At 53.2% G+C, this 24152-nt stretch overlaps 1 protein-coding gene across 6 annotated transcripts in view; it reads left to right on the forward strand.

Moving 5' to 3' along the window:
- The first annotated feature begins 1404 nt into the window (after window positions 1-1404).
- Window positions 1405-24152, forward strand: part of EPS8 (EGFR pathway substrate 8, signaling adaptor) — a 297407-nt gene continuing 274659 nt past the window's right edge. For all 6 annotated transcript variants that reach the window (XM_075343463.1, XM_075343467.1, XM_075343469.1 and 3 more), the window contains exon 1: window positions 1405-1549. The gene's annotated coding sequence lies outside the window, so the exon portion shown is untranslated. The remainder of the gene's footprint in view (window positions 1550-24152) is intronic.

Raw genomic sequence — 24152 nt, forward strand, 5'->3', positions numbered from 1 at the left:
GGTGATCCCCCTGTGTGATTGTGGTGATCCCCCTGTGTGATTGTGGTGATCCCCCTGTGTGATTGTGGTGATCTCCTGTGTGATCCCCCTGTGTGATTGTGGTGATCTCTGTGTGTGGATGTGGTGATCTCTGTGTGTGGATGTGGTGATCTCTGTGTGTGATTGTGGTGATCTCTGTGTGTGATTGTGGTGATCTCTGTGTGTGATTGTGGTGATCTCTTGTGGGATTGTGGTGATCTCTGTGTGTGGATGTGGTGATCCCCCTGTGTGGATGTGGTGATCCCCCTGTGTGATTGTGGTGATCTCTGTGTGTGGATGTGGTGATCTCCTGTGTGATCCCCCTGTGTGATTGTGGTGATCTCCTGTGTGATTGTGGTGATCTCTGTGTGTGGATGTGGTGATCTCTGTGTGTGGATGTGGTGATCTCTGTGTGTGATTGTGGTGATCTCTGTGTGTGATTGTGGTGATCTCCTGTGGGATTGTGGTGATCTCTTGTGGGATTGTGGTGATCTCTGTGTATGGATGTGGCGATCTCCTGTGTGATCCCCCTGTGTGATTGTGGTGATCTCCTGTGTGTGGATGTGGTGATCTCTGTGTGTGGATGTGGTGATCTCCTGTGTGATCCCCCTGTGTGATTGTGGTGATCTCCTGTGTGATTGTGGTGATCTCTGTGTGTGGATGTGGTGATCTCTGTGTGTGGATGTGGTGATCTCTGTGTGTGATTGTGGTGATCTCTGTGTGTGATTGTGGTGATCTCCTGTGGGATTGTGGTGATCTCTTGTGGGATTGTGGTGATCTCTGTGTATGGATGTGGCGATCTCCTGTGTGATCCCCCTGTGTGATTGTGGTGATCTCCTGTGTGTGGATGTGGTGATCTCTGTGTGTGATTGTGGTGATCTCCTGTGTGATCCCCCTGTGTGATTGTGGTGATCTCTGTGTGTGGATGTGGTGATCTCTGTGTGTGATTGTGGTGATCTCTGTGTGTGATTGTGGTGATCTCCTGTGTGATCCCCCTGTGTGATTGTGGTGATCTCTGTGTATGGATGTGGTGATCTCCTGTGTGATCCCCCTGTGTGATTGTGGTGATCTCTGTGTGTGGATGTGGTGATCTCTGTGTGTGGATGTGGTGATCTCTGTGTGTGATTGTGGTGATCTCTGTGTGTGATTGTGGTGATCTCCTGTGTGATCCCCCTGTGTGATTGTGGTGATCTCTGTGTGTGGATGTGGTGATCTCTGTGTGTGATTGTGGTGATCTCTGTGTGTGATTGTGGTGATCTCCTGTGTGATTGTGGTGATCTCCTGTGTGATCCCCCTGTGTGATTGTGGTGATCTCCTGTGTGTGGATGTGGTGATCTCTGTGTGTGGATGTGGTGATCTCCTGTGTGATCCCCCTGTGTGTACGCTGCTCGCTGGAGCGGCGCTCTGCAGCCAGTAACAGGTTAATTCTGCTCTCCTCCGCTCTCCTCCCCCGGACTCCTGCTCTGTATTAATGATTAATTGCGGCTCCGGGGAGCAGCGGCCTCGTCGTTCCCGTCGGTGCGGCCTGGCGGTGAGTACAGTGCGGGGATATTGTCGCCATATTCTCCGGTGATGGAGATTCCCCATCATTGGGCCGTGTTGTGGACGGCGCCGTGTCTGTGCGGGACGGAGGGCTCCGACCACCCCTACCGGGGGGCTCCTGTCAGCACACCTGCCGGGGGGGGGGAGAGGGGCTCCTGTCAGCACACCTGCCGGGGGGGGAGAGGGGCTCCTGTCAGCACACCTGCCGGGGGGGGGAGAGGGGCTCCTGTCAGCACACCTGCCGGGGGGGGAGAGGGGCTCCTGTCAGCACACCTGCCGGGGGGGGAGAGGGGCTCCTGTCAGCGCACCTGCCGGGGGGGGAGAGGGGCTCCTGTCAGCACACCTGCCGGGGGGGAGAGAGAGGCTCCTGTCAGCACACCTGCCGGGGGGGGGGGAGAGGGGCTCCTGTCAGCACACCTGCCGGGGGGGGGGGAGAGGGGCTCCTGTCAGCACACCTGCCGGGGGGAGAGAGGGGCTCCTGTCAGCACACCTGCCGGGGGGGAGGAGAGGGGCTCCTGTCAGCACACCTGCCGGGGGAGAGAGGGGCTCCTGTCAGCACACCTGCCGGGGGGGGGGAGAGGGGCTCCTGTCAGCGCACCTGCCGGGGGAGAGAGGGGCTCCTGTCAGCACACCTGCCGGGGGGGAGGAGAGGGGCTCCTGTCAGCACACCTGCCGGGGGGGAGGAGAGGGGCTCCTGTCAGCACACCTGCCGGGGGGGGAGGAGAGGGGCTCCTGTCAGCACACCTGCCGGGGGGGAGGAGAGGGGCTCCTGTCAGCACACCTGCCGGGGGGGGGGAGAGGGGCTCCTGTCAGCACACCTGCCGGGGGGGGGGGAGAGGGGCTCCTGTCAGCACACCTGCCGGGGGGGGGGAGGAGAGGGGCTCCTGTCAGCACACCTGCCGGGGGGGAGGAGAGGGGCTCCTGTCAGCACACCTGCCGGGGGGGAGGAGAGGGGCTCCTGTCAGCACACCTGCCGGGGGGGAGGAGAGGGGCTCCTGTCAGCACACCTGCCGGGGAGGAGGAGAGGGGCTCCTGTCAGCACACCTGCCGGGGGGGGGGAGAGGGGCTCCTGTCAGCACACCTGCCGGGGGGGGGGGAGGAGAGGGGCTCCTGTCAGCACACCTGCCGGGGGGGAGAGAGGGGCTCCTGTCAGCACACCTGCCGGGGGGGGGGAGGAGAGGGGCTCCTGTCAGCACACCTGCCGGGGGGGAGAGAGGGGCTCCTGTCAGCACACCTGCCGGGGGGGGAGGAGAGGGGCTCCTGTCAGCACACCTGCCGGGGGGGAGGAGAGGGGCTCCTGTCAGCACACCTGCCGGGGGGGGGGAGAGGGGCTCCTGTCAGCACACCTGCCGGGGGGGGGGGAGGAGAGGGGCTCCTGTCAGCACACCTGCCGGGGGGGGGGGGGAGGGAGGAGAGGGGCTCCTGTCAGCACACCTGCCGGGGGGGAGAGAGGGGCTCCTGTCAGCACACCTGCCGGGGGGGAGAGGGGCTCCTGTCAGCACACCTGCCGGGGGGGAGAGGGGCTCCTGTCAGCACACCTGCCGGGGGGGAGAGAGAGGCTCCTGTCAGCACACCTGCCGGGGGGGGGGGGAGAGGGGCTCCTGTCAGCGCACCTGCCGGGGGAGAGAGGGGCTCCTGTCAGCACACCTGCCGGGGGGGAGGAGAGGGGCTCCTGTCAGCACACCTGCCGGGGGGGAGGAGAGGGGCTCCTGTCAGCACACCTGCCGGGGGGGAGGAGAGGGGCTCCTGTCAGCACACCTGCCGGGGGGGAGGAGAGGGGCTCCTGTCAGCACACCTGCCGGGGGAGAGAGGGGCTCCTGTCAGCACACCTGCCGGGGGGGAGGAGAGGGGCTCCTGTCAGCACACCTGCCGGGGGGGGAGGAGAGGGGCTCCTGTCAGCACACCTGCCGGGGGGGGGGAGAGGGGCTCCTGTCAGCACACCTGCCGGGGGGGGGGGAGAGGGGCTCCTGTCAGCACACCTGCCGGGGGGGGGGGGGGGAGGAGAGGGGCTCCTGTCAGCACACCTGCCGGGGGGGAGAGAGGGGCTCCTGTCAGCACACCTGCCGGGGGGGGGGGAGAGTGGCTCCTGTCAGCACACCTGCCGGGGGGGAGAGGGGCTCCTGTCAGCACACCTGCCGGGGGGGAGGAGAGGGGCTCCTGTCAGCACACCTGCCGGGGGGGAGGAGAGGGGCTCCTGTCAGCACACCTGCGCGGGGGGGGGGAGCTTCTGTCAGCGCACCTGCGCGGGGGGGGGAGCTTCTGTCAGCGCACCTGCGCGGGGGGGGGAGCTTCTGTCAGCGCACCTGCGCGGGGGGGGAGCTTCTGTCAGCGCACCTGCTGGGGTCACACCTGCTGGCTGTCTTTGGGGTACAGACATGATTGTCTGTGGAGCTTCTGTGCTGAATGATGGCAGAAAGGTGTCTCTGCCACCAGGAGGCGCTGCAGCCAGTCACAGAGCCTCCAAGAAAACTTGTGGCTTGTGGGCCCGGGCCGTCCCCCGCCGGCCTTGTGTGTGTGTGTGTGTGTGTGTGTGTGTGTGTGTGTGTGTGTGTGTGGGCTCGGCCCGTCCCCCGCCGGCCTTCTGTGTGTATGCGCGTGGGCCTGGGCCGTCCCCCGCCGGCCGTGTGTGTGTGTGTGTGTGTGTGTGTGTGGGCGTGGGCTTAGGCCGTCCCCCGCTGGCCGTGTGTGTGTGTGTGTGGGCTCGGGCCGGCCCTCTGTGTGTGTGTGTGGGCTCGGGCCGGCCTTCTGTGTGTGTGGGCTCGGGCCGGCCTTGTGTGTGTGTGTGTGTGTGTGTGTGTGCCCAGGCTGTCCCCCGCCGGCCTTCTGTGTGTGTGTGGGTGTGGGCTCGGGCCGGCCTTCTGTGTGTGTGTGTGTGTGTGTGTGTGTGTGTGTGTGTGTGTGCCCAGGCTGTCCCCCGCCGGCCTTCTGTGTGTGTGTGGGTGTGGGCTCGGGCCGGCCTTCTGTGTGTGTGCGTGGGCTCGGGCCGTCCCCCGCCGGCCTTTGTGTGTGTGTGTGTGTGTGTGTATGTGTATGTGTATGTGTATGTGTGTGTGTGGGCTCGGGCCGGCCTTCTGTGTGTGTGTGTGTGTGTGTGCGCGTGGGCTTGGGCCGTCCCCCGCCGGCCTTTGTGTGGGCCCGGAGGGGGTTGTTTTCGGCTTTGTCTATGGGGTCTCGCCCTCCGGCAGGATTGTGCGACCAGTTGGGGGTCTCGCCCCTCCGGCAGGGTTGTGCGACCAGTCGGGGGTCTCGCCCCTCCGGCAGGGTTCTACAGCCATTCGGGGGTCTCGCCCTCCGGCAGGGTTGTGCGGCCGGTCGGGGGTCTCGGCCCTCTGGCAGGGTTGTGTGGCCAGTCGGGGGTCTCGACCCTCCGGCGGGGTTGTGCGGCCGGTCGGGGGTCTCGCCCCTCCGGTGGGGTTGTGCGGCCGGTCGGGGGTCTCGGCCCTCCGGTAGGGTTGTGCGGCCGGTCGGGGGTCTCGGCCCTCCGGTGGGGTTGTGCGGCCGGTCGGGGGTCTCGCCCCTCCGGTAGGGTTGTGCGGCCAGTCGGGGGTTTCTTGCCCTTCGCCCCTTGTCTGCTGGTTCATTATATCGGATTCATTGAGCGCTTGTTCTGTGCAGAAAGCGGCTTCGTTACAATGTGCCAGTGCAGTGATCAGAGAAGGAAGGCCTCGCCTCTATTGGTGGCTGCAGATTGGGGTCAGACTCGCCTACCTCCGGATACGAGGCTCGGGGGGTTGCGTCCTGCGATGTTTCAGCCTCTCTACATCTTCCATTTCTTCAGTTCTATGCAGTTTCCAGCCCCATCTGCTGAGCATCAGGTGCCCGCTGTGATGTCCCCTCCCCCGCACCTCACCCGTGGGGGGGGATTCTGGGGGGATTTGCTTTTTGGCCTCCAAAGAGTTCAGTTTTGGTCTCATCTGCCCTAGATTATATTCTCCAGTATTTCACACGCTTCTCTCAATGTTGAGGCAATGAGTGGGGCGGGCGTGCAGGAGCGAGCGTGCATACAGGAGCGTGCATACGGGCCATGTAGGGGGAGCATATACAGGAGCGTGCGTACGGGCCATGGAGGGGGAGCGTATACAGGAGCGTGCGTACAGGTCATAGAGGGGGAGCGTGCGTACAGGCCATGGAGGGGGAGCGTGGGTGCGGGCCATGGAGGGGGAGCGTGGGTGCGGGCCATGGAGGGGGAGCGTGGGTGCGGGCCATGGAGGGGGAGCGTGGGTGCGGGCCATGGAGGGGGAGCGTGGGTGCGGGCCATGGAGGGGGAGCGTGGGTGCGGGCCATGGAGGGGGAGCGTGGGTGCGGGCCATGGAGGGGGAGCGTGGGTGCGGGCCATGGAGGGGGAGCGTGGGTGCGGGCCATGGAGGGGGAGCGTGGGTGCGGGCCATGGAGGGGGAGCGTGGGTGCGGGCCATGGAGGGGGAGCGTGGGTGCGGGCCATGGAGGGGGAGCGTGGGTGCGGGCCATGGAGGGGGAGCGTGGGTGCGGGCCATGGAGGGGGAGCGCGGGTGCGGGCCATGGAGGGGGAGCGCGGGTGCGGGCCATGGAGGGGGAGCGCGGGTGCGGGCCATGGAGGGGGAGCGCGGGTGCGGGCCATGGAGGGGGAGCGCGGGTGCGGGCCATGGAGGGGGAGCGCGGGTGCGGGCCATGGAGGGGGAGCGCGGGTGCGGGCCATGGAGGGGGAGCGCGGGTGCGGGCCATGGAGGGGGAGCGCGGGTGCGGGCCATGGAGGGGGAGCGCGGGTGCGGGCCATGGAGGGGGAGCGCGGGTGCGGGCCATGGAGGGGGAGCGCGGGTGCGGGCCATGGAGGGGGAGCGCGGGTGCGGGCCATGGAGGGGGAGCGCGGGTGCGGGCCATGGAGGGGGAGCGCGGGTGCGGGCCATGGAGGGGGAGCGCGGGTGCGGGCCATGGAGGGGGAGCGCGGGTGCGGGCCATGGAGGGGGAGCGCGGGTGCGGGCCATGGAGGGGGAGCGCGGGTGCGGGCCATGGAGGGGGAGCGCGGGTGCGGGCCATGGAGGGGGAGCGCGGGTGCGGGCCATGGAGGGGGAGCGCGCGTGCGGGCCATGGAGGGGGAGCGCGGGTGCGGGCCATGGAGGGGGAGCGCATACAGGACTTTCATATTTCTAGCTATGATTTGATCTATCAATAGTTATGAAACATGATAGGTGTGTGGGCTTCCTTTGGAGAATTATTAGTGCGACGTGCGAAGCAGCTGGAAATTGTTAGTAGAATATGTGTGACGTCCGTCTTGTGATGAAGCCGGGAATATACCTGTCCTATATGTGGCAGCGACGCTCTCCCTAATATTGTGGCTCTTAGGCTACGTGCCACGCTGCATCTTTTTGTGTTCACAAACTGCCCCTTGTCAGAGACAGCCGGGAAATGTCCCAAAAATGCTTGGAATTGTAGCTGCGTTTTTGCTGCATTTTTGCTGCGTTTTTGTGACAAATATTGACAAAACCGCAGTAAGAATGAACACGCTGCATTTTTTTTTATCACAAACTTTTGACAAATAAAACGCTGACAAACTGCAATGTGCGCAGCAAATCTGACTTCTCATAGACTTTGCCTGGAAGTCAGATGCAGTGCTATGCAGAAGCTTGAGCGCCGTACAGTGCTATGCAGAAGCTTGGGCGCCGTATAGTGCTATGCAGAAGCTTGAGCGCCGTACAGTGCTATGCAGAAGCTTGAGCCCCGTCCAGTGCTATGCAGAAGCTTGAGCGCCATACAGTGCTATGCAGAAGCTTGAGCACCATACAGTGCTATGCAGAAGCTTGAGCCCCGTACAGTGCTATGCAGAAGCTTGAGCGCCATACAGTGCTATGCAGAAGCTTGAGCACCATACAGTGCTATGCAGAAGCTTGAGCACCATACAGTGCTATGCAGAAGCTTGAGCGCCGTACAGTGCTATGCAGAAGCTTGAGCCCCGTACAGTGCTATGCAGAAGCTTGAGCCCCGTACAGTGCTATGCAGAAGCTTGAGCCCCGTACAGTGCTATGCAGAAGCTTGAGCCCCGTACAGTGCTATGCAGAAGCTTGAGCCCTGTCCAGTGCTATGCAGAAGCTTGAGCCCCGTACAGTGCTATGCAGAAGCTTGAGCCCCGTACAGTGCTATGCAGAAGCTTGAGCCCCGTACAGTGCTATGCAGAAGCTTGAGCACCATACAGTGCTATGCAGAAGCTTGAGCACCATACAGTGCTATGCAGAAGCTTGAGCACCATACAGTGCTATGCAGAAGCTTGAGCACCGTACAGTGCTATGCAGAAGCTTGAGCACCATACAGTGCTATGCAGAAGCTTGAGCACCATACAGTGCTATGCAGAAGCTTGAGCACCATACAGTGCTATGCAGAAGCTTGAGCCCCGTCCAGTGCTATGCAGAAGCTTGAGCCCCGTCCAGTGCTATGCAGAAGCTTGAGCACCATACAGTGCTATGCAGAAGCTTGAGCCCTGTCCAGTGCTATGCAGAAGCTTGAGCCCTGTCCAGTGCTATGCAGAAGCTTGAGCCCTGTCCAGTGCTATGCAGAAGCTTGAGCCCTGTCCAGTGCTATGCAGAAGCTTGAGCCCCGTCCAGTGCTATGCAGAAGCTTGAGCCCTGTCCAGTGCTATGCAGAAGCTTGAGCCCTGTCCAGTGCTATGCAGAAGCTTGAGCCCCGTCCAGTGCTATGCAGAAGCTTGAGCACCATACAGTGCTATGCAGAAGCTTGAGCCCCGTACAGTGCTATGCAGAAGCTTGGGTGCCGTACAGTGCTATGCAGAAGCTTGAGCACCATACAGTGCTATGCAGAAGCTTGAGCCCCGTCCAGTGCTATGCAGAAGCTTGAGCACCATACAGTGCTATGCAGAAGCTTGAGCCCCGTACAGTGCTATCCAGAAGCTTGAGCCCCATACAGTGCTATGCAGAAGCTTGAGCCCCGTCCAGTGCTATGCAGAAGCTTGAGCCCCGTCCAGTGCTATGCAGAAGCTTGAGCCCCGTCCAGTGCTATGCAGAAGCTTGAGCCCCGTCCAGTGCTATGCAGAAGCTTGAGCACCATACAGTGCTATGCAGAAGCTTGAGCCCCGTACAGTGCTATGCAGAAGCTTGAGCCCCGTACAGTGCTATGCAGAAGCTTGAGCACCATACAGTGCTATGCAGAAGCTTGAGCCCCGTACAGTGCTATGCAGAAGCTTGAGCGCCATACAGTGCTATGCAGAAGCTTGAGCACCATACAGTGCTATGCAGAAGCTTGAGCACCATACAGTGCTATGCAGAAGCTTGAGCCCCGTCCAGTGCTATGCAGAAGCTTGAGCCCCGTCCAGTGCTATGCAGAAGCTTGAGCCCCGTACAGTGCTATGCAGAAGCTTGAGCCCCGTCCAGTGCTATGCAGAAGCTTGAGCGCCGTACAGTGCTATGCAGAAGCTTGAGCCCTGTCCAGTGCTATGCAGAAGCTTGAGCCCCGTACAGTGCTATGCAGAAGCTTGAGCCCCGTCCAGTGCTATGCAGAAGCTTGAGCACCATACAGTGCTATGCAGAAGCTTGAGCCCCGTCCAGTGCTATGCAGAAGCTTGAGCCCCGTACAGTGCTATGCAGAAGCTTGAGCCCCGTACAGTGCTATGCAGAAGCTTGAGCCCCGTACAGTGCTATGCAGAAGCTTGAGCCCCGTACAGTGCTATGCAGAAGCTTGAGCCCCGTCCAGTGCTATGCAGAAGCTTGAGCCCCGTCCAGTGCTATGCAGAAGCTTGAGCCCGGTACAGTGCTATGCAGAAGCTTGAGCCCCGTACAGTGCTATGCAGAAGCTTGAGCCCCGTACAGTGCTATGCAGAAGCTTGAGCCCCGTACAGTGCTATGCAGAAGCTTGAGCCCCGTACAGTGCTATGCAGAAGCTTGAGCCCCGTACAGTGCTATGCAGAAGCTTGAGCCCCGTACAGTGCTATGCAGAAGCTTGAGCCCCGTACAGTGCTATGCAGAAGCTTGAGCCCCGTACAGTGCTATGCAGAAGCTTGAGCCCCGTGCAGTGCTATGCAGAAGCTTGAGCCCCGTGCAGTGCTTTGCAGAAGCTTGAGCGCCGTACAGTGCTATGCAGAAGCTTGAGCCCGGTACAGTGCTATGCAGAAGCTTGAGCCCGGTACAGTGCTATGCAGAAGCTTGAGCCCCGTACAGTGCTATGCAGAAGCTTGAGCGCCGTACAGTGCTATGCAGAAGCTTGAGCGCCGTACAGTGCTATGCAGAAGCTTGAGCCCCGTCCAGTGCTATGCAGAAGCTTGAGCCCCATACAGTGCTATGCAGAAGTTTGGGCACCGCTGGTCAAAACTACTGTTATTGTGAACAGTTAATGAAGTTGAAAATGAAATGATCTCTAAAAGACATAACATTAAAGATGGCACGTTTCCTTTATATTTTAGGTAAGAACAAAAAAAAAATATTTTCATCTTTAACATTTTAAAAACTACAAAAATGAAAATGGGCCAATGCAAAAGTTTGAACCCCCTTGGAGATTTGTGTGCTCAGATAACGTTGATGATCATGTCAGACCTTAATTAGCCTGTTAGGTTTGCGGCTTGTTCATTATCATAGTTAGGAAAGGGCAGGGGATGCAAGTTTCACAGCTTTATACCCAGCTTCCTCTAACCTTGTGCAAATTAAACAGCCATGGGATTTTCAAAGCAGCTGCCTAGCACTCTGAAAATCAAAATGGTGAAGGCCCAGAAAGCAGAAGAAAGCTAGAAGAAAATAGCAAAGCATTTTCAAGTTGCCCTTTCCTCAGTTCGAAAAGTAATTCAGAAATGGCACTTACAGAAACAGTGGAGGTCGTGCAATAGGTCGTGCAGGAGGTCGTGCAGGAGGTCGTGCAGGAGGTCGTGCAGGAGGTCGTGCAGGAGGTCGTGCAGGAGGTCGTGCAGGAGGTCGTGCAGGAGGTCTGGAAAACCAAGCAACATTCCTGTGAGATCTGCTCGTAGGATTGCTAGAGGCAAATCACAGCCCCTGACTGACTGCAAAAGACCGTCAGGAAGATTTAGCAGACTCTGGAGTTGTGGTACATTGTTCTACTGTTCAGAGACGCCTACAGAAAAATGGCCTTCATGGAAGAGTCATCTGAAGAAAACCTCTCCTGCGTCCTCACCATAAAATGTAGCATCAGAAGTCTGCAAATTAACATCTAAACAAGACTGATGTATTGTGGAAACAAGCCGTGTTACTGATGAGGTTAGAATAGAACTCCTTGGCCACAATGATCAAACCAAATGTTTGGGGAAAAAAAGGAGACAGAATGTCATGACAAGAATATCTCGCCAACCATTAAGCATGGGGGTGGATTAATCATGCTTTGGGTTGTGTTCTATCCAATGGCACTGGGAACATTTCACAGGTAGAGGGAACAATGGATTCAATTAAAGTTTAACAAATTCTTCAAGCAAACATAACACCATCTGTAAAAAAGCTAAAGATGAAAAGAAGATCACTTCTACAAATGGATAAGGATCCTAAACACAATTCAAAATCCACATTAGCCTATGTCAAAAGGTACAAGCTGAAGGTTTTACAATGGCCCTCACAGTCCCCTGATCTGAACATCATTGAAAATCTGGGGCTAGACCGCAAAAGAGCAATGCATGCAAGAGGAGCCAGGAATCTCACAGAACAAGAAGACTAAGGAAGAAAGCATAGTCCTGTCTGCGCTACTTTCCTGCGACAATGCTGTTCTGAATTGCTTGGACCACTGTATTTTAATGGATCTATGAATAAAAAGAAAGAAAAACTTTTTAACAGCATCCCGGATTGCTCACTATATATATATATATATATATATATATATATATATATATATATATATATATATATATAGGAGGACAAAGGAGATCGGGCAACGACGTGCACATAAAAAATTCAATTTTATTAGATAAAATCATGTGAAAACAGCTAGTACAAAAGACATATAGTAAGACAAGTCATACCAGGATGAGGAACAATTGGAAAAAGTGGTAAGAATTAGGTGGGCAAATCAATGCCACACAGCCTGCCCATATACTGTACAGGGGTAGGTATATAGAAGGGCGTCACATTCCACAGTTATATGGCGTGGTGATATAGTAATAAAGTGAGAGCCTCATGGAGAAAAACAACAATAGCAGGCATAAAGTGGCATGCTATGTGTTAAAGTCTTAGATATAAAAGACTAATATTAAGGTATATTATCTCCATATAGGCACATCATAACAGTAATGGCACCACGTCGTAGGGGCACTCAGGCTGGGACAGAAGGGAATTACTATCCCAGCATAAGTATGCGCAGGTGGATATATCCCAGCATGGGGTGGCCCAGCTATCAGAACAACACAGGGAGCGTGAACAATACCTGAAGTGTGGCAGGGCAGGCTGTGGGGGTAGAAAGCCTCCTTGACAGCTGTTTCGCCTATGGCTTTATCGAAAGGAGGTCAATATATACATATATATATATATATATATATATATATATATATATATTATAATATTTTATTTTTTTTTAAAAAGCAGAGGATATGTGTGATCCTTAACTATATGGCTTTTACAGATAATTTCATCTTCAACTTGCTTAATTGTTCAGAATATCAGTAAACTTGACCAGGGGTGCTCAAACTTTTGCATGCCACTGTATCAGAAAGTTCTGACAACAAAACTGCAGCCAAAAACGCAGCAAAATACACAGCGTGCGCATGTAGCCTTAGGTTAGGTTCACATTTCCGTTGTTTCAGTCACAATCCGCCGCTCTGATAAACAACACAACCCGTTTGGCGGATTCCGTTGTTCCCATAGACTTGTATGAGCGGCGGATTGTGACTGATGACGCTGCATTGCATCCTCCGCCCAACTGATCAGTCGTGGAAAGACTGACCGCCGGGCGGCAGGAATGCAGCATGTAGCGTTTTTTGAGCAGCGGAATCCTTTTGATTCTCCCGGCGGCCGGCTATTGTGAACGATCAGCTGATAGTTCTCTCTCACGTTTTACAAGGGAATCAGACAATGAATTCTATTCTTGTCATCCGTTGTACAACGCATCAGTCACAAGCGTCAAGCAACTCATGTGACTGATGCAAAACAATGGAAATGTGAACCTAGCCTTACACAGGAGCCATCCTAACTGTAACCCGTCATTGAAGCTGGTCATAAAACTTGTAATGCCCGCCTGTTCCTTAGCTCAGTTTACTCCTGAGAGTAAGGGGCTCTCTATGGCTAGAGATTCTTGTTTAATCTTAATTGGATTATGTCACCTGGTCATTTTGGCTCCCAGTTCTTGATCTTGGATTCCTTGCTGCGGGGCAGGAGGTATAAATGAAGAGTGGTTGTTGACTGACATGTATGAATGTCATAATCCTCACAATATTTCTCAGAATAATCCTCACAGGGGGCTTCACATGTGTACGTGTCTGTGGAGGGGGGCTTCACATGTGTACATACGTGTGGAGGGGGCACTTTGCGTGTGGTGGCGGGCACTTTGCGTGTGTACATATGTGTTTGTGGTGGGGGTGTTATGAACCCGGGGGGGGGGTGGTGGTATGCAGATGTCCCTCTGCTTGGTCGTGGACCTGTCAATTTGTGATGAAACTGCACCTCGCAGCCCCACCCTGACGTCTCTAATACATCGGAGCCACGCGATACGACCTCGTAATTTCTGTCAGCATGCGTCATTCCACGCCCCCAAGGGCTATATAAGGTCCGCTTGGCGCAGTGTAATATTGACACCTCCTGTTCCCGCGGGCACAGGGATGGAGACACAGCAGGCCGCATGGCACCCAGCTTTCTAACAAACTCAACCAGCCGCCAGAACCTTTCCACTAGCCCCAGTGGAACGGTATTCTGCTGGTCCAGTCCAGTAGTCTGCCACCAGTTCCTTATTAAATATAGGCCTGGTCTGTTAGCAGGATTATATCGGGCCAGAAACCATCCAGGTAGCCTGTAATATTAACCAGAGCTCACAGACATAGGATTTGTGGATTTAGATAAAAGAAATAGCCAAAGATTAAATGATATATTTTTATATTATGTTTATGATTAGGCCTGGTGCTGGTTCGGCACAGAGGGCGCTGTGGAGCCACGAGTTTCCCTGGGACTCCTCACACGTGTACCGCACGTGACCTCTCCAAGAAGAACACTCACAAAATGTCCGCTCTGATGCACTGGGCTGGACATAGGTTGTGCTTTTACTTTCCAGAAAGTTATGAATTTGGCAGTTTTCCCCATATTTCCACCTCACGCGGAAGATATGACCATCATACTTCTAGTTATGATTTGATCTATCCATAGCTGTGAAACATGATAGGTCTGTGGGCTTTCCTTGGAAAGTTATTAATTTTGAGCTGATTCGCACATCACAGTATTATTAGAAAATATGTGTGAAGTGCGTCTTGTCGTCATGAAGCCAGAAATATATCTGTCGTGTGTGTGGTGGGGGACGTCGTGTGTACGTGTGGAGGGGGGCTGAAGATGTGAGGTTGTGGTTGGATTAATCACCTAGACAGGATAAGATGCAATTATCTTTATTCTTCCATCCACAGTATTACAGCAACTCTGGGTAGATGGCCAAAAGAAGATGCCAACCAGTCCATGAGATCCCAAACCAGTAGTTCCACTGTCCCGATGCCAGGCGATACCCACTGTCTTCCAAGTTTTGCTTGGCCCACAGCTTTTGTATCTTCTGCCGATATTGATTGCAGTCACTGCCTATGCTCCCCCAGAGTATCCATCTCCAATCAGCAACAGCCCTCCATCCCATAGTCAGTGTCCTAAGTACCCCAAGCTGCTCCCAGGTTCGAGCACGGCCACCGGGACCCCCCCCTTCAATGCTAACTGTGCATTGGTGATATTTTGCTGAAGCTGTGACCCTCACTTGGGACTGCATGTGGGACCACCTGTGGTAACGGCTGCACTGAGCCGCCATACACATTATTGAACTAGTGGCTGGGAGAACGATGGCTTAATTGAGGCCCCTGAGACACTAACGAGAATGATGGCTTTACTCTAGTTACCAATCTCGTGCCTGGCCTTCTGTGGTCAGGATAAGCTTGGTATCTGTGCGTGTGAACTGTGCCTTCCACGGCACCTTTCCTGATCCATTAACATTTTATTGCGCACTTTAAACTGACTAGCAAAAAAACTATGTAATAAAACACAAGAATGAGATTGACGTAACCAGCGCTCCGTGCTGGAAAAAGTCTGCATCCCCTAGAGCCCTGGACTCCGCTTTACAGCCATTAGTCCAATAGTTTTCAGTCCGCAGCCAGCTCCTCACACTCCTCCTCACTTTTTCAGCATGGCAAGCTCTGGGCTCCAGTCTGAGGTTGACTATCTCCCTTCTTCTGGTGGTAATTACTGAGGTTAGGGGCTTCCTCAGTTTGTCGCGATAGGCCATCAGCATTGTCGGGGTCTCTCCCCTTTATGTGAGAAATGGTACAGTTGAATGGTTGCACTCCATCGTAACAATCGCCCATTCTTCCCCGCCAACCGGTGTAGCCAGATGAATGGACTGTGGTCCGCTATTATAGTGACGTCTCTTCCATGTATACATAGGGTCACCGTTCAGTCACCGTTCAGTGCCCAGACAATGGCCAGGCATTCCTTTTCTATGGTGGCGTTCACTTTCTCTGTCTACAAGTTTCCATGAAAGACTCGCCGTTGGGTGTTCCTGTCCTGTGCCACCCACCTGACGAAGGACCGCGCCCAACCGACTGTTTGGTGCAGCAGTCTGCACCAGGAGTCTATTGATATCCTGGGTGCTCGATGTAAAAGCGATCTGCCAGTAGCCTTTACTAAGATCTACTCTAGACATGATCTAGTGTAACATATCCTCTATACGGGGCATGTGGTATGCATTGGTGATGGTTATCGCGTTCAGCCTCCAGTAGTCCACGCAGAACTTTGCACTCTGCACCTTTTTCGGAACAAAGACTGCACCAGCCGCCCAGGGACTGCACGAGGGGACCACCACTCCCACCTTCATTATTCCTTCTACTTCCCTCCAAATCATCTGCTGACCCTCGGGAGCCACTCGGTACAGCGGCTGTCCAATTGGTCTTGCTACCCCGATGTTCAGTCAGTGGTTGAGCCAGGCCGGTTGTAGAAGAGTCCACCATACTGATACAGTAACCCCCGAAGTTGACTGGATTTGGCTGGGGTGATGTGACGCCTAAGAAGACGGCACCACCCTCCTTTTTCTTTGGTAGGGGATCGGGTTCTGCGGCATCTGTAGGACTGCATATAGCTACTGCAAATGTATCTCTGGCCTGGTACACTTTTAATTGGTTAATATGAATCGTCTTGTTTAGACCCCTTTTTGTCGATGATGGTGTAAGGACCCTCCCAGCTGGCCTGCAACTTGTCATGGCAGATGTAATTTAGTGCCATCACCTGCTGGCCCATGTTGAACTCTCAGGTCTGGGTGCCCCTATCATAGTAGGTTTTCGGTTGCCTTTGTACCCCCATAGTGTTCCCAGGTGAGCTGCTGAAGGTGATGTATCCTCTCTCGTAACTGCCTTACGTAACAGACGACTGGAACCTCCCAGAAGCGAAGTGATCTTCAGAGTGTTCTTGCACCAAGTTTAGCACTGAGGCTGCCCGTAATATACGAGATTGAATGGGGGTAAGGCCTTGTGCACACTAGGCGTTTTTTACCACGTTTTTGTGCTGAAAACGCAGTGACATTGCTTCCCCAGCAATGTCTATGGGTTTTCATAAGTGCTGTCCGCACACAGCGTTTTTTTGTAGCTGCGTTTTTGTGGTGACCACAAAACTGCAGCATGTCAATTATTTCTGCGTTTTTCACCCATTGAGTTCAATGAGATGTTCAACAATGCAATGAAAAACGCATATAGCTGCGCTTCTATGACTAAAAACGCAGCTATAAATGCAAGGGGTGGGCAGTAAAGTGACATGTACAGGAAGAGGATTCCTTCTGTTGGTAAACACAGAAGCAGGAATCCTCCCGGTACCGCCACCGCTGCGTCCACAACCCGCCCGGTGCCATGTCAGCTCCGTGCGGTGCCATGTCTGGGCGGGAGGTGGAGGCAGCGGTGAAAACAAAAGTAAACAGTAGAAAAAAAAAACCTGTCATATATACTCACCTGTCTGCAGCCTCCCGGTGCCATGCCCGCTCCCATCTCCTCCCGCTACCGCCACTCTGGCTGTGTGCAGTCTCCCCGGGGCACGTACGAAGCTTGCAGGACCTGGCGGTGGATCACCTGATGCAGTCACCTGACGCATCAGCTGATCGTAATTCTCGTGGTGTCGCCGGCTTTTTTGCGCTCGGCTGGCTATCAGCTGATCCTGCCGTCAGGGGACTTCATCAGCCGATTACCGGCAGCTCCTGCAGCGATGGGACAGGATCAGACTCTCATCCGATCGCTGCAGGAGCTGCCGGTAATCAGCACAGACGTGAGTATTTTTTTTTTTGCACTGATGCATCATCTGATTGTATAAAAGCCGATTATACAATCAGCTGCTGTATCATGTGATTCACATCCTGGATCCTGACAGATCATCTGATCGCTCTGCCTTCCAGCAAACCGATCAGATGATATTGGATCCGGATTGGACGACGCGGGACCCTGACCCAGGATTACTGCGGAGGGGGGTTATTTATTTCAATAAAGATGGAGTCACTAATTGTGTTGTGTTTTTATTTCTAATAAAAATATTTTTCTGTTTTTTTTTTTTTTTTTATCATTACTAGAAATTCATGGTGGCCATGTCTAATATTGGCGTGACACCATGAATGTTGGGCTTAGGGCCAGCTGATAATATACAGCTAGCCCTAACTCCATTATTACCCAGCGAGCCACAGTCACCAGGGTAGCTGGAAGAGTTGGATACAGCGCCAGAAGATGGCACCTCTATGAAAGCGCCATTTTCTGGGGTGGCTGCAGACTGCAATTCGCAGCGGGGGTTCCCAGAAAGCTTGGGCACTCTGCACTGCGGATTCCAATCCCCAGCTGCCTAGTTGTACCCGGCTGGACTCAAAAATTGGGCGAAGCCTATGTCATTTTTTTTTTTTTTTTTTAATTCTTGAAATTCATGAAATAAAAGGAAAAAAAAAAAAGGGCTTCCCTATATTTTTGATTCCCAGCCGGGTACAAATAGGCAGCTGGGTATTGGGGGCAGCCCGTACCTGCCTGCTGTACCTGGCTAGCATACAAAAATATAGCGAAGCCCATGTCATTTTTTTTTTTTTTTCTTTTTGGGCAAAAAAACTCCTGCATACAGTCCTGGATGGAGGATGCTGAGCCTTGTAGTTCTGCAGCTGCTGTCTGCTCTCCTGCATACACTATTGGATGGAGGATGCTGAGCCTTGTAGTTCTGCAGCTGCTGTCTGCTCTCCTGCATACACTATTGGATGGAGGATGCTAAGCCTTGTAGTTCTGCAGCTGCTGTCTGCTCTCCTGCATACACTATTGGATGTAGGATGCTGAGCCTTGTAGTTCTGCAGCTGCTGTCTGCTCTCCTGTATACACTATTGGATGGAGGATGCTGAGTCTTCTAGTTCTGCAGCTGCTGTCTGCTCTCCTGCATACACTATTGGATGGAGGATGCTGAGCCTTGTAGTTCTGCAGCTGCTGTCTGCTCTCCTGCATACACTAGTGAATGGAGGATGCTGAGACTTGTAGTTCTGCAGCTGCTGCCTGCTCTCCTGCATACACTAGTGAATGGAGGATGCTGAGACTTGTAGTTCTGCAGCTGCTGTCTGCTCTCCTGCATACACTAGTGAATGGAGGATGCTGAGACTTGTAGTTCTGCAGCTGCTGTCTGCTCTCCTGCATACACTATTGGATGGAGGATGCTGAGCCTTGTAGTTCTGCAGCTGCTGTCTGCTCTCCTGCATACACTAGTGAATGGAGAATGCTGAGCCTTGTAGTTCTGCAGCTGCTGTCTGCTCTCCTGCATACACTAGTGAATGGAGGATGCTGAGCCTTGTAGTTCTGCAGCTGCTGTCTGCTCTCCTGCATACACTAGTTCTGCAGCTGTCTGCTCTCCTGCATACAATGAACATTTTGAAGAAGGAAATGACATCAAACCTTTTTTTTTCTTTTTTCATCAACAATCTTTAATGGCATTGTGCACTGATTAAAAACGCAGTGAGCAAAAACGCAGCAAAAAAACGCACCAAATCGCGGTAAAAACGCATGCGTTTTTGTCACGTTTTTTAGCCGCGGGTGCGTTTTTTGACACAAAAATGCACATAAAAACGCAGCGTGAAAAAAACGCCTAGTAGCACATACCCTAACACCGGTAGAAGCCTGCTGCACCTATCTGTAGGCAAACGGGAGCTGTGGCAGAGCTTCTTCCCACTCCACCCCTTCCACATGTAGATAGGCACAGATCAACCGTTTCAGGGTCCTACTGAACCCCTTGCAGAGTCCGTTCATCTGTGGGTGGTATACGGAGGTGAACACTGGTCGCACCCTGGCCTGGCTCCACAGGGCACTCAATACCTCCACTGTGGATTGCATTTCCTCATCCGACACAACTTCCTTGGAGAAACTCGCCTAGTAAGATATCTCCACTAATGTGTGGGGCACCCTTTTAGCATCTATTCCTCGGAGAGCTACCGCATCAGGGTACCGTGTGGCAAAATTCACAACCGTTAGTATGTTTCTCTTTCCTGAGCGTCTGGGTCAGTTCTGCTATTAAAGGCATGGGTTGCAAAGGGGCTCTGCGTGGAGAACATCCCACCCGTTAACAGGTGTCACAGGAGTTTACAAATTTTCTGATTTCAAAGGACACCCGGGCCAGAAGAACCTGCTCATAACCCTGAGTTGGATTTCTGCACTCCCAAGTGTCCCCTTGTGGGCCAAGGACAGGATATCCCTTCTGAATTTCTCCAACACCACCAACTGCTTGCTATCTTGCCCCAATGTGTCTCGTATCACCCGATACATCAATCCCCTTTCCCATATAATGCGGACCCCCCTATTCCTCAGACCCTTCATTGGCCGCTGCAATGCTCAACCTCCCTAGGAATGGGTGTCCTTGTAACTGGGCGGCACGGTGGCTCAGTGGTTAGCACTGCAGTCTTGCAGCGCTGGGGTCCTGGGTTCTAGTCCCACTAAGGACAACATCTGCAAGGAGTTAGTATGTTCTCCCCGTGTTTGTGTGGGTTTCCTCCGGTTTCCTCCCACACTCCAAAAACATACTGATAGGGACTCTAGATTGTGAGCCCCAATAGGGACAGTGTTACCAATGTATGTAAAGCGCTGTGGAATTAATAGCGCTATATAAATGAATAAATATTATTATTATTATTATTATTATTATTATTATTATTATTATTATTATTATTATTACCTTCTTCCTGATGTCATTTACATCCCCCGGTCACATCAGTCACGGTAACACACATTGTAGTTTGTGCATTACTCAATAATGGCGGGGAGCGGTAGTCATTTTGATCGCTCTGCTCCCTCTCAGCTGACTCCTTGGGAACCAGTGTTTTGGCTTTGGGGTAGGCATTGGCCCAGTGGCACACCAATCCTTCTCCTAGGTCGTTTCCCAGCAACATGTCTACTGGTTGGTAGTCTTCTCCCGCTATGTGGACTACCATATGGCGTGTGGGAGCAATACTCTGGTCTGGTACTTGATGGTCTTTGATCAATGTGACTGAGGCTTTAGAGTCGGAGCCGCACAACCTCTATCCAGACCAGCTGCAGATGCTGGTTCATGGTCGCTGAGGTGTCCCACCCAGTCCGGAACACTTGTCCTTGTACCACATAGGTCTCTTCCTCTTCTTGTTGGGGTAGTTGGATCCTCTCTTCTCCCCTCCCCAGCGTTCCAGCCCCATTGCAGCACAGCACTCACTGGTTGCAGATGATGTGGATTAGAACATTTCTGGCATTCTCTGGCAAATTGTCCCATGCGCACAGTTAAGCAGCTTAACCCCCCTTGCCCCGATGCAGGCCGTACTTGTGGGCTTTGGAAACGTGCCCGTCTATGTGAATTTTCAAAATCCCTGTGGTTCGTCCTCTCGCCAGTCCATGGGTTTCGCTGACCTCCCTGTAAGCCCATGTTCCCTACTCACTGGGGCTGTTCTTTCACATAGTCCTGGTCGATTGGCCAATCAATCATCAGCCAGTCTTGCAGCCTCATCCAAGACATTCTCTGTTTCCCGAGCACCCAGTCCTTCTATCTACTGAGAGCATGCCATATGTATAGTGTTGGCAACGTACCGATGCGTGTTTGCATTGGGCTTGTCAGTCTACTGACACTTTCTCCTGTAGGTGTCGAGCGTGACGGCACAGCTCTCTAGTAATGCTGCGAATGGTAGCGTAACATCTATGGTCCTCGGAAGACAAGTTCTAAAAGTCTACTCTTGCTTTTCCGGTCATGCCAACGCTCAAAAATATCAGCCAGTCCACGATAGACACATCAAGCAGCAGGCAGAGATTATCAAATAACCAGAGATGGTCATCAATATCAGAGGTGTCTTCATTGAACTATGGTATGTCCTGGTACCTGTAAAGTTGTGGGCCTCTCTCTCCTGTTAGCCCAGCACAGATGACCGTGGTATATGTGGGGGTACTGCTACATGCACACCTAGACTGGGCGGCAGTGATAAGCAAATATCTATCTCCCGCTCTCCTAGCATGGCCAGCATCCAATTCAACCCAGGCTGTTGATCCTCCGCCATCTGGATGACAACCCTGAACTATGGTCTTTCCACAAAGCTGCCCTCCTCCACTTCTGAACTGACCTCCTCCTGTGGGTGTTCTCAGTCCCACTCGGCCAAGCATTGTATTAGGGTTCTCCCGACAACCTCTATCCCAGACTAAAAGGCTCTCAGCTCCTCCTTCTTGAGCCTCTTGTTGATGGAGTCTGCCATCTCGTTTGCCAAGTCACTGCTCAGTAACTTTCCCCGGTAAGCCGTCCAGAGATAGGTGATGCCACCACTTGTGAAGATCTGATGTTGTGGTTGTATTAATCAGCTAGGCAGGTTAACGATGCGGTTATTTTTATTGTTCCATCCATGATCGTACAGCAACTCTGGGTAGATCGCCAAATCAAGATGTCCACGAGACCCCAAACCGAGAATGGTACTTCCACTGCAGTCGTACCAAAAAATACACACGGTCTCTCAACTTGTAGTTGTCTCACGGTTTTTGTATCTATCTGCCGCTGGTATTTTATGCAGTCACCGCCTATACTCCTCCAGATGATGGATACCACGACCGAAGCGCGTGTATCCAACTGCAACCAGCAACAACCCGCCATCCTCTGTGTGCTAATTGTCCAATGCGAACTGTGCATTTGTGGAGGTATTTTTCTGAGATCGAGCCCCTCACCTGGGGCTGCATGTGAGACCCCCTGTGGTGACGGCTTCACTGGGTCTTCTACAGTAATAACATCCACATAATGGGATTAGTGGCTGGGAGAACAATTTATTATCCTATGGCTCTGGGGTCTGTAGAAGCATGGTGTGTGTCAACTGTGTCTACCACGACGCCCCTCCTGATCTATTAACATTTTATTGTGCACCTTAAACTCATGAGCAATAAATTATGTAATAAAGCACAACAATGAGATCAACGTAACCGACGCTCCGTGCTGGAAAAAGTCAGAATCCATTAGTCATGGAGGTCACACGGTGACAGCGGAGGGTCCTGGTGCTGGGGATCGGGGTCACTCCCTGCACTCGCCTGCGGATGTACCCTGCACTCCTTGACATCCCTATATGGGTTCTTTCCTCCTCACGTTACTAAGCCCTAGCCCTAAACCCACCCTGACTAGTGAGCAGGCCGACGAGAGCACTAGTCTCACCTCTACAATACAGAAACACAAGAGTAGGAAAACGGACAGGGGAAAGAGACATGAAAAGGGACAACACTCCAAAGAGCTTCAATGCAGCTAACACCAAAGCTGCACACAAAACGAAAATCTTCTTCCAGAGCAGGCTCCCTCCAAAATGGAGCACATTTCAGGATTCAGTTTTTCACCCAGGCATCAGCTGATTAGGTACATAACTGCAGTGCAGGGGAGTGATCTCAAAGAGCAGCACCAGGGATTAAAAGCTGCAGCCAGGCAGTAAAGGGTGCTTAACCCCTGCAGCCCTATTAGCAAGAAGATGTCATACAAGTATCCGCAAATATAAGCAATAAGGTGTTGTGACCTTCTGATTCCAGACTCACCCGCGGTCTCTCACACCCCCCCCCCCCTCCCTGGGTGGGACACACGTAAGACAGTGGACTTCTCTCTACTTCCATTGGTCCAGTAGTCTTTTAGCTCTCAACCAGCTCCTCAGAGGGGGCTTCACGTGTAGTGTGGGGCTTCACCTGTATACATACTGGTGGGAAGCTTTGCGTTCGTACATGTGTGGGTCGGCTAGTGTAGATGATGTAGAACGCATCATCCACACTAGCTTCAGAAGGGGGAAAAAGATGGCCGAAAAAGGAGGTGTGGGACCTGGAGATGCCCATCCGACCAGTCTGCTCCGCACCGACCGTTAGGTGAGTATTAGAAACAGCCAGTGACAGGTTCCCTTTAAGGGATGCAGACATTTTCCATCACGGAGCGCTGGTTATGTCAATCTCATTTTTGTTTTATGAGAGATTTTCTTACTTGACAATATAAGGTGCACAGAAGGCCAGGCACGAGATTGGTAATTAGAGTAAATCAATCATTCCATTACTCTCGTTAGTGTTTCAGGGGCCTCAGGCCATTGATCTCCCAGCCACTAGTCCTATTATGTGGATGGTGATAGTAGACCCAGTGGAGCCGACGCCACAGGGGGTCTCACATGCAGTCCTAGGTGAGGGGCTCAGTCTCGGGAAAATACCACCAAGGCACAATTTCCTGGGGCTGGTCTAGATCCCTTGGAGTACTTAGGACAATGATGAAGAAATGGGGGGGTTGTTGTCAGCTGCTCTACAGTCGTGGTATTCATCAAGAAGAAAAAACGTTTTTTAGGTTCTGCTCACCTTTTGGATTAACTGTGCCCGATTTGGATGATCAGTGCACGGACAGTCAGCGGCTGGTTCCCGGGAGCTCGAACAAGAAAAGATTTTAGTCCAGCACCTGAAGATTAATTATTCCAGTTCCAGAGTATTCAAAGACTTGATAAAATCATTGTTTTATTGCTGTATAAAAATACAAAAAATTAAAATCCTTGTGGCTTACGCGTTTCAAGCTCAAACTGAGCTCTTACTCGTAGCATGGTGGTGTCCATCGTGTGGAGGAGCATAGGCTGTGACTGCAGACTTTACCTGCGCGAGACACAAAACCGGTGTCTGCATCTAATTTTGGTGATCTACCCAGAAGAATAAAAATAATTTCATTATGAACCTGCCTAAGTGATTAATACAATCCACCACCATAGATCTTCACAAATGTTGGCAGCAGTGGGATCACCTATTTCTGGACGGAGTAATGGGGAAAGTCTCTGACTTGGCAGAAGCAATGTCAGACTCCATCTACAAGAGGCTCAAAGAGGGGGAAGATGAGCGCCCTTTGCTCTAGGTGAGAACTAGAGTGGTTGTCGGAGGAAAACTGGGCAACCAAAATAAAAGGCCTTGCCAAGTAGGACCAAGAACACCAACAGTAGGAGGTTGGCTCAGAAGTGGAGGAGGGACCACAGCCCAGGGTTGTCATCCAGATGGCGGAG

Source organism: Anomaloglossus baeobatrachus, chromosome 4 (genome assembly GCF_048569485.1).
Source record: "Anomaloglossus baeobatrachus isolate aAnoBae1 chromosome 4, aAnoBae1.hap1, whole genome shotgun sequence".
Lineage (NCBI taxonomy): Eukaryota > Metazoa > Chordata > Amphibia > Anura > Aromobatidae > Anomaloglossus > Anomaloglossus baeobatrachus.